Source organism: Hemitrygon akajei, chromosome 9, assembly GCF_048418815.1.
Source record: "Hemitrygon akajei chromosome 9, sHemAka1.3, whole genome shotgun sequence".
Taxonomy (NCBI): Eukaryota; Metazoa; Chordata; class Chondrichthyes; order Myliobatiformes; family Dasyatidae; genus Hemitrygon; species Hemitrygon akajei.
Window position 1 is genome coordinate 140,070,267 of NC_133132.1, and position 12,959 is coordinate 140,083,225.

Genomic DNA, 12,959 nt, shown 5'->3' on the forward strand with positions numbered 1-12,959 from the left:
TGTCGCAGAATATATGGTATCATATAGGTCTATTAAATGAGTATCTCTAGTAAATACTCACAATGCTGTGTTGCCTCTTTTATATACAAATTCCAAAGAGTTCCAGCTTGCTGGACATACAATCCAAGGCTAATCTGATGCTACAATAGCTAGAAGGAGGCCATATCAATATGTTAGCTCCCAAAAATCTGATCTTGAATTAATTTCAGAAAGAAATCAAAATCTTCTGAAAGATTTTCTTGAAAACTTTCAAAGAGCTAATCACCTTTGATTGATTTAGGCGCAGATCAGTGAGCATCTCAATGAAACACACTGAAGACCTCAAAATTCACTTGTATTTTTCTTGTCAGTTTGCTTTCATTGCATCTCCTTCCTCTTTAACAGCGTCTTATTTGTGCAGTGCTCTCTCCATCCTCATCCCTTTTCACTAGCCCTGGTGTTTTCTTTGCACCAGGAAGATAATGCATTTGTCAGAACCTAGCAGGAATGCTAAAGTGCTGGGCACACAAGCCCAAAGTCTTGCTGTAGCAATAGGTGTTTAATACTTCTTCAGTCTTTGGCCTTACTTACAGGACTGGACAAAGCAGGCTATATGCACTTGTTGTTGAAGTGGTTATGGATGGGACTCCCAGGGTTTATCCTCACATTGGCTGAGTGTCTACAAATAGCATTCAGTATTTCTTCGCAACTTCGCAGAAGGCAGATGACTTTATGGATATCACTTGCCAAAGTTGTGCTGGCTTTGTTAAAATTGTCCTGACATTTATTGGAAGCTCTCAGTGAACTGCATGTCAATGAACTAATCACACAGCTCTGGCAACGCTTTTACTGGCAGAAATGACGAAGACGGTGTCCATTTCAGGAGTGTTCATCACAATCTGTCCCTGAACCAAAGGATGCCACTAAATGGCTGCGAAGCAAGCTGAAATGGTCTATATCAGAAGCAAAGATGAGATTAAAAAAAAAAGGAATGAGATTCTGCAGGCAGAGTTTAAGGAACTTGGTGATGACCTCAGGCAATTCATTCTTTGTCCGTAACCAAAGCCATCCATCCCAGGCAATCTCCTTGGCATCCACTCCAGTGCAGTCTTATATTTCCTACAGTATGGTGATTGTACTAAATTTGACTAAATTTTTCAAAGAGGGAGTTAAATATGACTTTTGTCTATCAGCACTGCATTTTCTCTGTATCCGTAACACCATGTTCCATTTCCTGCTTTTTTTTCTCCTTTGGTATGACTTCAATCTATTTATGTATTGAATGATCTATCCCAATGGAATGTGATCAAAAGATATTCATATGTATGTTAGTGCCTGTGACAATGAGAAACCAACTACTAATTACCAATTATTAGTGTAGTGCAGTTGATTGGTTTACATGCACCTTTGATCAGGTTCCAAATGGGAAATATGTCCAAAATGTGAGAGCTCATGTAATCCAGAACAATTTGGCAAATTGAATCCAAAATTGGCTTTGTGATAGGAGGCAGAAAGCTTGTGATTGAAAATCTTGTGACTGGTGGTGTACCACAAGGATTAGATATAGATTGCTTGCTGTTTGTTTAAAGTTCTAGATGTGAATATTACAGATCACATGGAGATTGTTACTGGTAATTATTCAGCTACAGAATGATATTGATGAGTTGTTAAGAAGGGCAGAGGAATGACAGAAAGAATTTAATTCTGAAAATCCTGAATTATGAGGTGATGTATTTTGGAGTACTGATACGGCCAAAATATTATGAATGGTAGAATCACGGGCATTATTAAGGGGCAGAGACATGCTGGTGTACATGTCCAAGGATCACTGAAGGTAGCAGCATAGGTAGATAAGCTGGTTGAGAAAGTGTACGGGATATTTCATTTGCTGAGCAAAGAATATCAGAACTCGATACAACTAAATAAATCGCAACACATAAAGGAGCTGAAAGAACTCAGTGGGTCAAAAACCATCTATAGAGGGAAGTGGATAGTTAACATTTTGATTTGAAACCCTTCAGCAGGGTTGTAAAGAAAGAGTGGAGATAACCAATATAAAAAGATGGGAGGAATGGGTGCCTGGAATCTGTAATGCAGAATAAAGGGATAGTGGAGACAGAGACCTACACAACATTTAAGAAGTATGCAAAAGTGTGAGGGACTGAGTCAGGGTAAATAGTAGGAAGTTTTTCCAGGAAGGTTTCTAGATTTGTGTGATTTTTCAGTATCCTTCATATAGTAGCTGTCATACAGCAGGGTGAGGAAGAGAAGCAGTTATAGGCACAATAGGAAACAAGTCTATGATTGCCCAAACTGAAACTTAAATCAATCCCTTTGACCAGCCCCTGCTCTGTAGCCTGGTAGGTTGTGGGTCATCCAGGTACTTTCTAATACTTTTTCACCATCCATTCAGCCTGTGAATTCCATTCAATAAAAGCATTTTACTTAATTTCTACTCAATTCCTTCTACCAATTAACTTCACCCTATCCCATTGATTGAACCTTCTTTGCTCGGGGAAATAGCTCATTTCTGATTTAAGTCAAGTTCAAGATTAATTATCATTCATTCATACATGAATATAGCCAAACTAAACAGCATTCTCTGGGGCCAAGGTGCAAAACACATTACCAATAGCATACATTACCCACAGCACACAGCACACAGCACATAGCAGAAAGCATACAGCCACTCAAAAAATAACATAGCCCAAGCCCCTGAGTAACATGGCCTGTAGGTTGGTGGAACATGGGGTGTTGTCCTGGTTCAGCTTGTTCTTCCACTGAGCAAACACTGGAGAGCAGTATCAAAGGGAGGAGCCAGACCCCAACACATACGGATTCCAGCACAGTTACAGAGGCTCTGCTTTCTCCCATACCACCTTGGCGACTTTTCTCCTGTGCAGCTGCAACAGGCAACCCTGCAGCGGGAGGGACTAGTCTACGCTACAACTGAAGCAACACAGCTCCTCTGCTGTTGGTCTTGACATCGAACCAGTGAACCAGACTTCTAGTATATTACATTACCAATGCCCAATAGGGTCTCACGATCACAAGAAAAGCACCCAAGGTAATCACTCACTCCATTCATTGAAACACACACCAGCTCAGCACAACAGTTTGTCACAAGTCCAGGCAACAACACAACGCCATTATGCAGAAAGTTCAGTTCCATTGCTACTGTGCAACTCACTGATGGGGTGGACCTGCAGAACTTGGCATTCTTAATATCCAGCAGTGTCTTATAATCATGAAAAAGACTTTTAAGTATGAACAATTAAACCTTTGATTGGACCCAGAGCGCACCACTATCTTATCAGAACTGAACTCTTGTGGGATAGTGGAGAGGCCTTGGAATCTTAGGAAGAAGATACCCATTCTCTAATCTGCTTTTTCCTGTCTGGCCTTTGATGCTTGATCCCCTGAGAAAGTACTGACTCACACTGGTGAATCTGCCTGCTGGAACTGTATCAAGCCCACTTATTTGAATGGAGAGAAACAATGTAGGGAATGAATATAGTAATGACCCAATTTCTTCAATGACTGCTACTCATATTGTGAAATGGCATTCTGTTTGTTTTTTTATTAATTGTACTTTAATGTTTTTCAGTTTAATATTGTCTTTGAGTGATGTATTTACTTTTTTATTTTTTCATTGTAGATTTTTAAAATAATTTTCAATATTTCTGATTTTCAAGGTGTTCCAAAAAAATTTAAGTTAAAATGAAGTGCTCTCCCAGTATATACAATGAATAAACTCTTCTTGGGCTTCCAGCCCGGTGCAAATATCAATTATAACCGACGTTTCGATGACAAACTTGCCACCTTCTTCAGGGATGATGCCTGAATCAAAGTACTTTAGAAAAGCTTTCAAAAGTTACTTGTACCTGAGTGAAAGAAGAGTCCATGAATCTGCCTTTTTCATAGTTATTGTCACAAAGCTTCAAAATGCCTGGTGAGGTTTAATCATAATCTGTTATTACCTTTAAAAGAAAGCTATTGCAATAGATAATGCTTGAAGAACTACAAAATAAAATATTTGAAATATAGGAGAAAGAAGATCTGTGGTGATTTTGCAAATGGCAGCATCGGCACATGTTCCTGGTTTCATGTTCTTTTTTGGCATTTAGTAATCACAATGGACAGCTTACTTTCATGACAATAGTTCTCTGCCAATGAGAAATTTGCATAATGAAGAGAAACTTAACATCTACAAGTAGCAACCATCACAGAGCAACCCTGTGACACTTTCATTTAGAATAATTTATCTATGTTGAACGTGGGAGGTTGCTGCTGAATAATTGATCCAAGAGTCCTGAAGGACAGGTACAGTTAGACTACTCATCCCTGGAACCCCTCACGGAGCCATCATTTTTTATTTTAACCATCCAAAAGAGATGGGGCTGATCCAGAATTATTCACCACTCATGACCTTCACGGGGCACCCAATCATGATAAATTATTTAAAATGTCTTGGAATGTTCTCAGAGATGTCACTGAAAAAAACAGTGTTCTGAGGCCCAGATCCACTGGAGAGATAGTTCTATTAGGCTCCTTGAAAATTATTTTAAGAATTGTTTATTTATGATTTCTAAATTGACTTTCTAATCTCCTCCATATTTCAAAGCATCCCCATGGCTTCCTAAGGTCACATGAGAGTGAATAATATTGCAAATTTTACCCTACAGCAGAAATCCTAGCAATTACCATATAATTTGCATAGAAGTTAATATTCAGTAAGTGGATAAGATCATATCCCCAAACATACTGGAACTGCAACCTTGTGGAAAGTACGTTACACCACAGATGTTGGCATTGAAACATTGAGGGATTAAATTTGGATCCTGCAGCCAATTTATTCATATAAAATTACAGACTTAATTTGAGAAGCCAGTTTAGCACAGTGTGTAAATAATTCATTCAATCAGACATTATATTTTTCTCTAATATAAAAATTAAAGTATTGAATGAAAATTTAAATATAATATTGAATAATAGAACATTTGTTATTAGGGAAATGCTGTCCCTGTTTAGTTTCTGAGACACACAAAGACTGATGTGCATAAGCCTGTGGGACCTAAAGCCCATCCTGAAGGAATTTGCAAGGCCATCAGCATAAGGGTAGAATTTGGATAAGCCACGGGTAAGCTCTCTTTCCACATCAGTGTCATAAAGTTTGTTCTAAAGCCATCAGTCACCACCAAGTTCAGTTTGTTCTGAGCTAAGGCTTCTTCAAGGCATAACAGCAGGGAGTTAAATAATCTGTCTATGTCTGACTCTTCCAATTTGAATCTAATCTTATGTCCAATATTTACACATTTAGAAATTAAGAAGCTTTTGAGTTGCAGTAAGATGTTTGTGAGAGATAATTCCCAATAAGAGAGGAAATTGTTGATATTGTCTTTGTGTGAACAATCCAAACTCTAACTTCCTTACAGTCACTTTCTCAGTTATTAAAATTTATTTTATGGATCCAATAAATCTGATTTATGTGCTATGGGTAATCATCTTTGTAATTATCATTTGCACATTGAATACATTAGCATTTATTTATTCCTTAAACCTTCACTAATTTGGTCTTTGTCCATCATTCTTAACCTACATTATGGTGACGTCTGCAGTAAATCTTGGCACAAACAGAGCATTTCATTTTGTTGATTGAAATGTAGCTCTTGGCAAAATAAATCAAGTGCAAAGTGTACATCTGGAACTTTTTGAGTCATTACCTTTTTGAGTTACTTTGTAGAAGTGATAGCACATTTTCCAGATGTATTTATGCAACAAGACCATATGTATATGCTTATTGGTCTCACCATTTGAATTTTCTTTTCAGCATGTATGGGAATTAAAAACATCTTTGGAAGGATATTTGTTGCAAAAAATCTGGCAGAATCACTCTGAAAGTACATTATTTTATTTATGATAATTGTATTTAGATTGATGTAAATAATGTTTAAATTTGATGATAAAATATGCAAACCAGATCGTTTTCAGTTTTTTGCCAACATGATATAAACTAAGTACAATGTTAGAAATGTATGATGATGAACTTCCTTATATTTAATAACTTGTTTCTCATGATGTTTTTGCAATGCAATTTATTCATCACACATGGCCTAAGTTATTGAAAGGAGGTGTTGTTTTTGTCTGACAAAGCAGTAGATTAAAAATTTACTAGTCCTTAATTTGAATCTTTAATTTTAGATCTCACTCAGAGTCAGAGTGGTATGCAGCATGGAAACAGATCTTTCAGCTCAGCTTCCTCATTCCCATTAAATTGCCTACCTGAGCTAATCCGATTTGTCTGAGTCCCTCTAAACTTTTCCTATCCATGTATCCACTTCTCAGATTTCTTGACATATAAAGGAGTTTACACTTATTGCCCTGAGCAACCCTGGATAGAATGAAAGGTTGCTCTCGGCATGAAGGCTCAAAAATAGGTAGAGAAATAAGCACTTGAGCCTTCTTTCCTGCTTGATCATTCATTATCAAAGCTTTTACCTTAGTGTGTTGACCCAATAACCCTTGATTTCCTTCATATCCAAAAATCTGTCATTCATTGTCTTGAACATCCACAGTGCCCTTAGTTAGAAAATCCAAATAGGTGAAGAGATTCATAGGAATTTTGGTTTATTCAGTGCTTAAGGAAGAAGTACAATTTTAACATTTTATTTCTAAAATGTATTTGGTCAGGGTTGAGGACTACAATTAGCAACATTAGGTTGACAAACTCTAGCTTTCATTCATTAAATGTTGTCAAACTGGGAGTGTTAGAGGATATGTGCATACTTTTTCTTTGGAGATGATGGTCAATATTTCCTTTCAGTGGTGTGTTATCGTTTCTTACTGCTGACCTGTGCTGTAAATTCATACCTTTTTGTTGCTGATTGCTCGATGTCACCAAAGGATCAACCTGACCCTCAGAGGCATGGTCTCACACTGTAGCTGGTGCTTTTTTGGGCAAGTTCCATCTGGTGCATGAACCCAACCAAAGAATGGTGATGGTGAGTAAGAAAAATTCCTTGCCTAACACTATTAGATCTACAGAAAATAATCAAAAATATTTAATTATTAAATAAATGAAAGTAAAATATTTTAGAATATTATGAACAATTAAAATATCGTAATGTATTAAACTGATTAAATCCTTCCAAGAAAGCTCATTTATTCAAAGCGAAACTAAAGTACCTTAAGTTTACATTGGTTAGTCATGTTTGCTAAATTTGCACCAGATCTACTAACATATTTTTCTTGATCCATAACAAAACTGGGAATTCTGTAGAGTCAGTGTTACATTCCTTGTATGAATGAGTGTTGTCCTGTCACAAGCAGGCATGGTTCGTTTTATCTGCTGAGAAGTTGTGAAAGGAATTGGTCATTGTGCAACAGTCAGTGTACACCTGCTCTTCTGACTTTCTGATGGAAGGAAGTTCATTACTGAAGCAGCTGAGATGTTGGCTGTGATAGTCTGGGCTTTCTTCCTTTGTCTGCATAACCAGAGTACTTTCCTTCTGACATTAGGTTTTCCAGGCGTCTTGATACCTCAGTACACCAAATACTGCCTTGATCTCACTCACCTCTGAAATTCAATTCTTCGGTCCATGTTCGGCAAGGATGTGATGAGGTCTGGGACTGAGAGGTCCTCACAAATCCCAAACTGAACATCAGTGACGGAGTTATTATAGGTAAGTATCAATGGAAAGTACTGTCAACCTTACCTTCCATCACTTTACAGGTGATTTAAGTGAACAACACACAACTGGGCAGTTTTCCACATTTTTGGGTTAATGCCAGTGTTGTAACTGGACTGGAGCAGAGATGTAAATAGCTCTCAAGTACAACTCTTCTGGACTACAGCTGAGATGTTGTCTGGTCCAATAGCTGTTTATTGTTATCATGTTTAGTGAACTGAGTTGCCTGTAACCCTTTTTGCTTTCTTTGGCAGGACAATAATATCCCCATTGATATTCATGGAATGAAGATGCTGAACCATGTCTAACTGAGAAAACATTCCTAAAATAAACATTAGTAAATCCAGCAAGATTAGCTCTAGTGTCAGAGTCCAACTTGACAGATTCGGTACCTAATATGGTCAAGTGTATCTGGGACTTCAATGAACTTGGTGGCATTTAAGCAGTTTAACGCAGGTAGTTGCATTTTTTTTTAGAAACCATAAATACCCATTCCAATATGTTTTTAAATAGTCTTGATTGAAAAGATGAAGTATTACTCCCACTTTTTCATTAAATTATGTTTTGGGGTCTTTAACAAAAACCTAAATGTGCAGCAAAATCTAAACAATTCAATCCTCCCTCAAGGCTATGTTGGTGCCTGGCATGAATTATATTTCAAACTTTAATGTGTCCCAAGCTAAAGACTGTAAAGAGAATGTCTATCATTCTTTCCAGTGCCTGTGGTTTCACAGGAATCTCTCCCAGCCTCCTGTGAAAGTTTTGAAAAGTCTGCAGCCACCTGCCAGATGGTGATCCTCTGATCTGCTGCCCGCAGCTTGTTGAGTTTTGGTGCATCCTTTCTCAGCTGATGGACATGGACGCCCCTTTGCTTTGGTCGAGTGACTCAGACGTCCCCTTGAACAAAAGGTCTCAGTTTTGTCTTGACATACAATCAGTGATTCTAACCAGTGAGTCTACTACAGGACAGGTTCCAGGGCACCCTGTTGTTAAGCAAGGCTGTGTTAATTTCTCATTCATTTACACTGCAGCATCACAGTTTGTCACTGTGTGTAGTGATGAAAGATCGTCACTGGAGAGGGACCGATGTTGTTTCCACTCCTGAATCAAAAGCACTCTAACATCAGTCTCTTGCTGCAGTGTCCTGAGAGTAAATTTGGAGGCTGAGTTTCAAGTCATCATCGAGAAAGCATAACCCACTAACCATAATGGTCATGTTCTTACTTGGCTCAATTTCCATATTTTGAGAGCCGCATCACAGGCAAAAGCAAATATTAATGACACAGCAGCGTAGCGATTAGCATATGCTTTACAGGACCAGTGACCGGGGTTCAATTCCTGCCACTGCCTATAAGGAGTTTGTATGTTCTCCCATGACTGCTTGGGATTCCTCCCACAGTCCAAGGATCCTTAGAGTATTATTCTTCCACAGTTCGAAGACGTACCAACTGGTTGGTTAATTGCTCATTGTAAATTACCTTGTGGTTAGGCCTGGATTAAATTGGGGGATTGCTGGACGGCGTGGCAAGAAGGGCTAAAAAGGCCTATTTCACGCTGTATCTCAATAAATAAATAAATTTACAATAAAATTCAAATTCACTTCAAGTATGCCAGCATGACCTTATGTAACTAAAGAGAAAGGTGTTTGAAGATCTACGTCTCCAACCCAGCAAAAAACCTTATGGTCTATCAGGCATCAGTGATCCCTACCTTCCAGTACATGTCAGTGATATGGACTACCTACCTTAAAACACTGGAGAGATACTATTCAGAATCAGGTTTATTATCATCGGTATGTGACGTGAAATTTGTTAACTTGGCAGCAGCAGTGCAATGCAATACATAATCTAGCAGAGAGAGATAAAAAATAGATAAAATAAAAATAATAAAAATAAATATACAAGTAAACCAATTATGTATATTGAATAGATTTTTTAAAAACGTGCAAGAACAGAAATACTGTATTTTCAAAAAAGTGAGGTAGTGTTCAAAGATACAAAGTCCATTTAGGAATCGGATGGCAGAGGGGAAGAAGCTGTTCCTGAATTGCTGAGTGTGTGCTTTCAGGCTTCTGTATCTCCTACCTGATTGTAACAGTGAGAAAAGGACATGCCCTGGGTGCTGGGGTCCTTAATAATGGACATTGCCTTTCTGAGACACCGCTCCCTAAAGCTGTCCGGGGTACTTGGTAGGCTAGTGCCCAAGATGGAGCTGACTAGATTTATAATCTTCTGCAGCTTCTTTTGGTCCTGTGCAGTAGCCCCTCCATACCAGACAGTGATGCAGCTTGTCAGAATGCTCTCCACAGTACAACTATAGAAGCTTTTGAGTGTATTTGTTGACATGCCAAATCTCTTCAAACTCCTAATATAGCCGCTGTCTTGCCTTCTTTATAACTACATCGATATATTGGGACCAGGTTAGATCCTCAGAGATCTTGACACCCAGGAACTTGAAGTATGCCAACTAGTGGAGTGGTGTCACAGCAACAACCTAGCACTCTTTCCACTTCTGATCCCTTTATGAGGATCGGTATGTGTTCCTTAGTCTTACCCTTCCTGAAGTTCACAATCAGCTCTTTCGTCTTACTGACATTGAGTGCTAGGTTTTTGCTGTGACACCACTCCACTAGTTGGCATATCTCACTCCTGTATGCCCTCTCGTCCCCATCTGAGATTCTACCAACAATGGTTGCATTATCAACAAATTTATAGATGGTATCTGAGCTATGCCTAGCCACCCAGTCATGTGTATGTAGAGAGTAGAGCAGTGGGCTAAGCACACACCCCTGAGATGATGTGCCAGTGTTGATCATCAGCAAGGAGGATACGTTATCACCAATCCGCACAGGCAGTATAAATTCTTCCACATCTATTGGCAGGATAAGCAAATGGCATTCCTTCCCTGGTCTACATCTCCAGAATTAAGCCCTTAATTACACTATGCATTGTGTGTCCTTTCATTCACATGCCCAAAACCACCCAGAGCCCATAGAACTGGACTGGGTCTTCTTTATCTCAAATATGGTAAGAATCTAGATGGCCCTTTCTGAGAGTGCAGTTGAAGCTGGGTTGCTGGCAGCAATTGGGGATGGGGGGGGGGGGGGTTGGGGGTTGGATGAGCAGTTGAACTGATCAAGATAGAAAGTTTGCCAGTTGGATTAATACCAAAGGGTGCTCACTAGGCCGAATGGCCTGTTGCCATGCACTGCGTTTCTATGACTTTTTGATCCTCATCAACTGCAGAAAATCCCTCATCCATGACTGCTCAAAATGCAAAACGACATTCAGAATGGGGCTGAGAACTTTGAGAGCCTTCACGTAGAGACCATGAAATGGGCAAAAGGAGCCAACTGCCTCCTACATAGCAACTTGCCCCTCCTGTCAAGCACCTGCTGACCACCCATGGATTCCACTTTGAGCTCTCTGAGAACCCACAGAACTGGAGCAGAAGCAAATAATTCTCAACCTTGAGTGATTGGCCAAGACAAGGAGAAAGGAAAATTGATGTGTGGGATTTTGGACATTTTTCACCTGATTAAATGTATTCCTAGTGACTTGCTTGCAACCATTGATTTATCACATTGCATGTTGACAGGCTGGAATGTTAACTACTGCTATCAACAAATACCGGAAATAATTTTTCAACTGCTAACATTTTTGGATTAATTTTCATCAATTGTTATTCATTGCAATTTTAAAGTAATCTGACATGAATGATTTAAACAAATAACAGTTTGTACATCAGATATCCTTTTAAGTGATGTGGCCAAATAAAGATTTAGGCATTCAGTGCTCAACATGGGACCAGTGACTCATGTTCGAGGAAGTGGGGGAGGGTAGTGGTGGGAAGAGAAAAACCTGGCAGAGTCAACTTTCCATATGGTTTACCTCAACAATATTTCTTATTGAAAGAAGTAATAAACTGAACAAATACAACATTAGACAAACACCAGTCTTTCATCAGCTGCCAGAAACATGAATTACAGCTGAAGTAGCTGATAGCTGCTTTATGCTTATATTTTCCCATGTCTGGCATTCATTTCAAACACATTTAACTTTTAAGATCGTTTTGAATAATAAGTATCTTACGTTCTTATGGAACTGACCCCATTCTTTACCCGTGAATTTCTGTCAGTCACAGCCGGTGAGACATGAACCATGCCTACAGTGGGGTCAATTTTCTCACAGCAAAGTTTCCTCGTCCTTTTTTTTTGCAACAAGAAGAACCATGGTGTAAGAGAGAACTCCTGAGACTTCAGTTACTTTGAAGTTTTGTTTTAGAAATCAAACTTCTGTGAAACTGTGATGCATTTGAATTATGCGGGTCATTTGGGAGAATACAGTCATACATTTGGTGTGCTGGAGGCAGTAACAAACATCTAAGTGTTGAGATTATTTGTCATGATTTGGTTGCTGAGGTTAAATTGGGCTGGTTCACAAGAGGTCACTCATATGGTTTTGGACACCGAACAAGTTCAACAAAAAATATCTAATAATCTTCTACATTTTATTTGAAAAAGAAAGCTCTAAGAAAAATGTGTCCATTAAAATTATTGCAGTCTGAAAATAATGCAGCTGATTTTGTATTGCTGTATACCTGGGAATATTCTGTTCCCAGTGGAAGAAAAAGAAAAAAGGAGAATAGATCCATTACACCACGTCCTCACTTCCTTTCTGTTATACAGAGATCTAGAGATTGTGTTTGTTCTTGGGCTACAGCCAAAGGGACTCAGAGCCAGCAGCCATCACCACTCCTGCAATACTCTCCTCACCCATCTCCACTTATCACACTTTCCAGGGATAGCTCAGTTCTGGGAAAACATCTGGCCTATATAAATGTCTTGAATCCTGAAACACAGATGGTTTTAGCAACATCAGGCAGAGCATTTGAATCAAGAATTTATATGTTGGGACATGTCCCAATGGCAAATTATTATGATTGAAACAGGGTTTTCTGTTCTCCTTTAAGTCGTCAGGGAGGCTATGTTTCCAAGTATATCTAAAACTCAAGACCGGGCCTTTGTGAGATAATCAGCAAAATAATCATGCACTACAATCTGTAATATCTAGGTTCATCATTTCCCTGAACTCATTCTTGTTGTCCATCTAATCCATGCCAAAACCAATAACAGCTCAGGAACAGCTTTTATGCCAGTGTTATACTCTTGAACAGAGCTCTTGTATGATACGAGATGAATGCTGGACTTTTGATTTCTCAATTTACCTCATCATAGCTCATATAGTTTACTTGTCTGCCTGTACTGCACTCTCTCTATAACTGCAGCATTTC

General features: G+C 38.8%; 1 long non-coding RNA gene across 1 annotated transcript; it reads left to right on the forward strand.

Moving 5' to 3' along the window:
* Positions 1–6,712: 6,712 nt before the first annotated feature.
* On the forward strand, positions 6,713–10,109 carry LOC140733584 (uncharacterized). Its single transcript, XR_012100319.1, has 3 exons — positions 6,713–6,980; positions 7,498–7,661; positions 7,922–10,109. It is a non-coding gene; the product is annotated as an uncharacterized lncRNA (long non-coding RNA).
* The last annotated feature ends 2,850 nt before the right edge of the window (positions 10,110–12,959 follow it).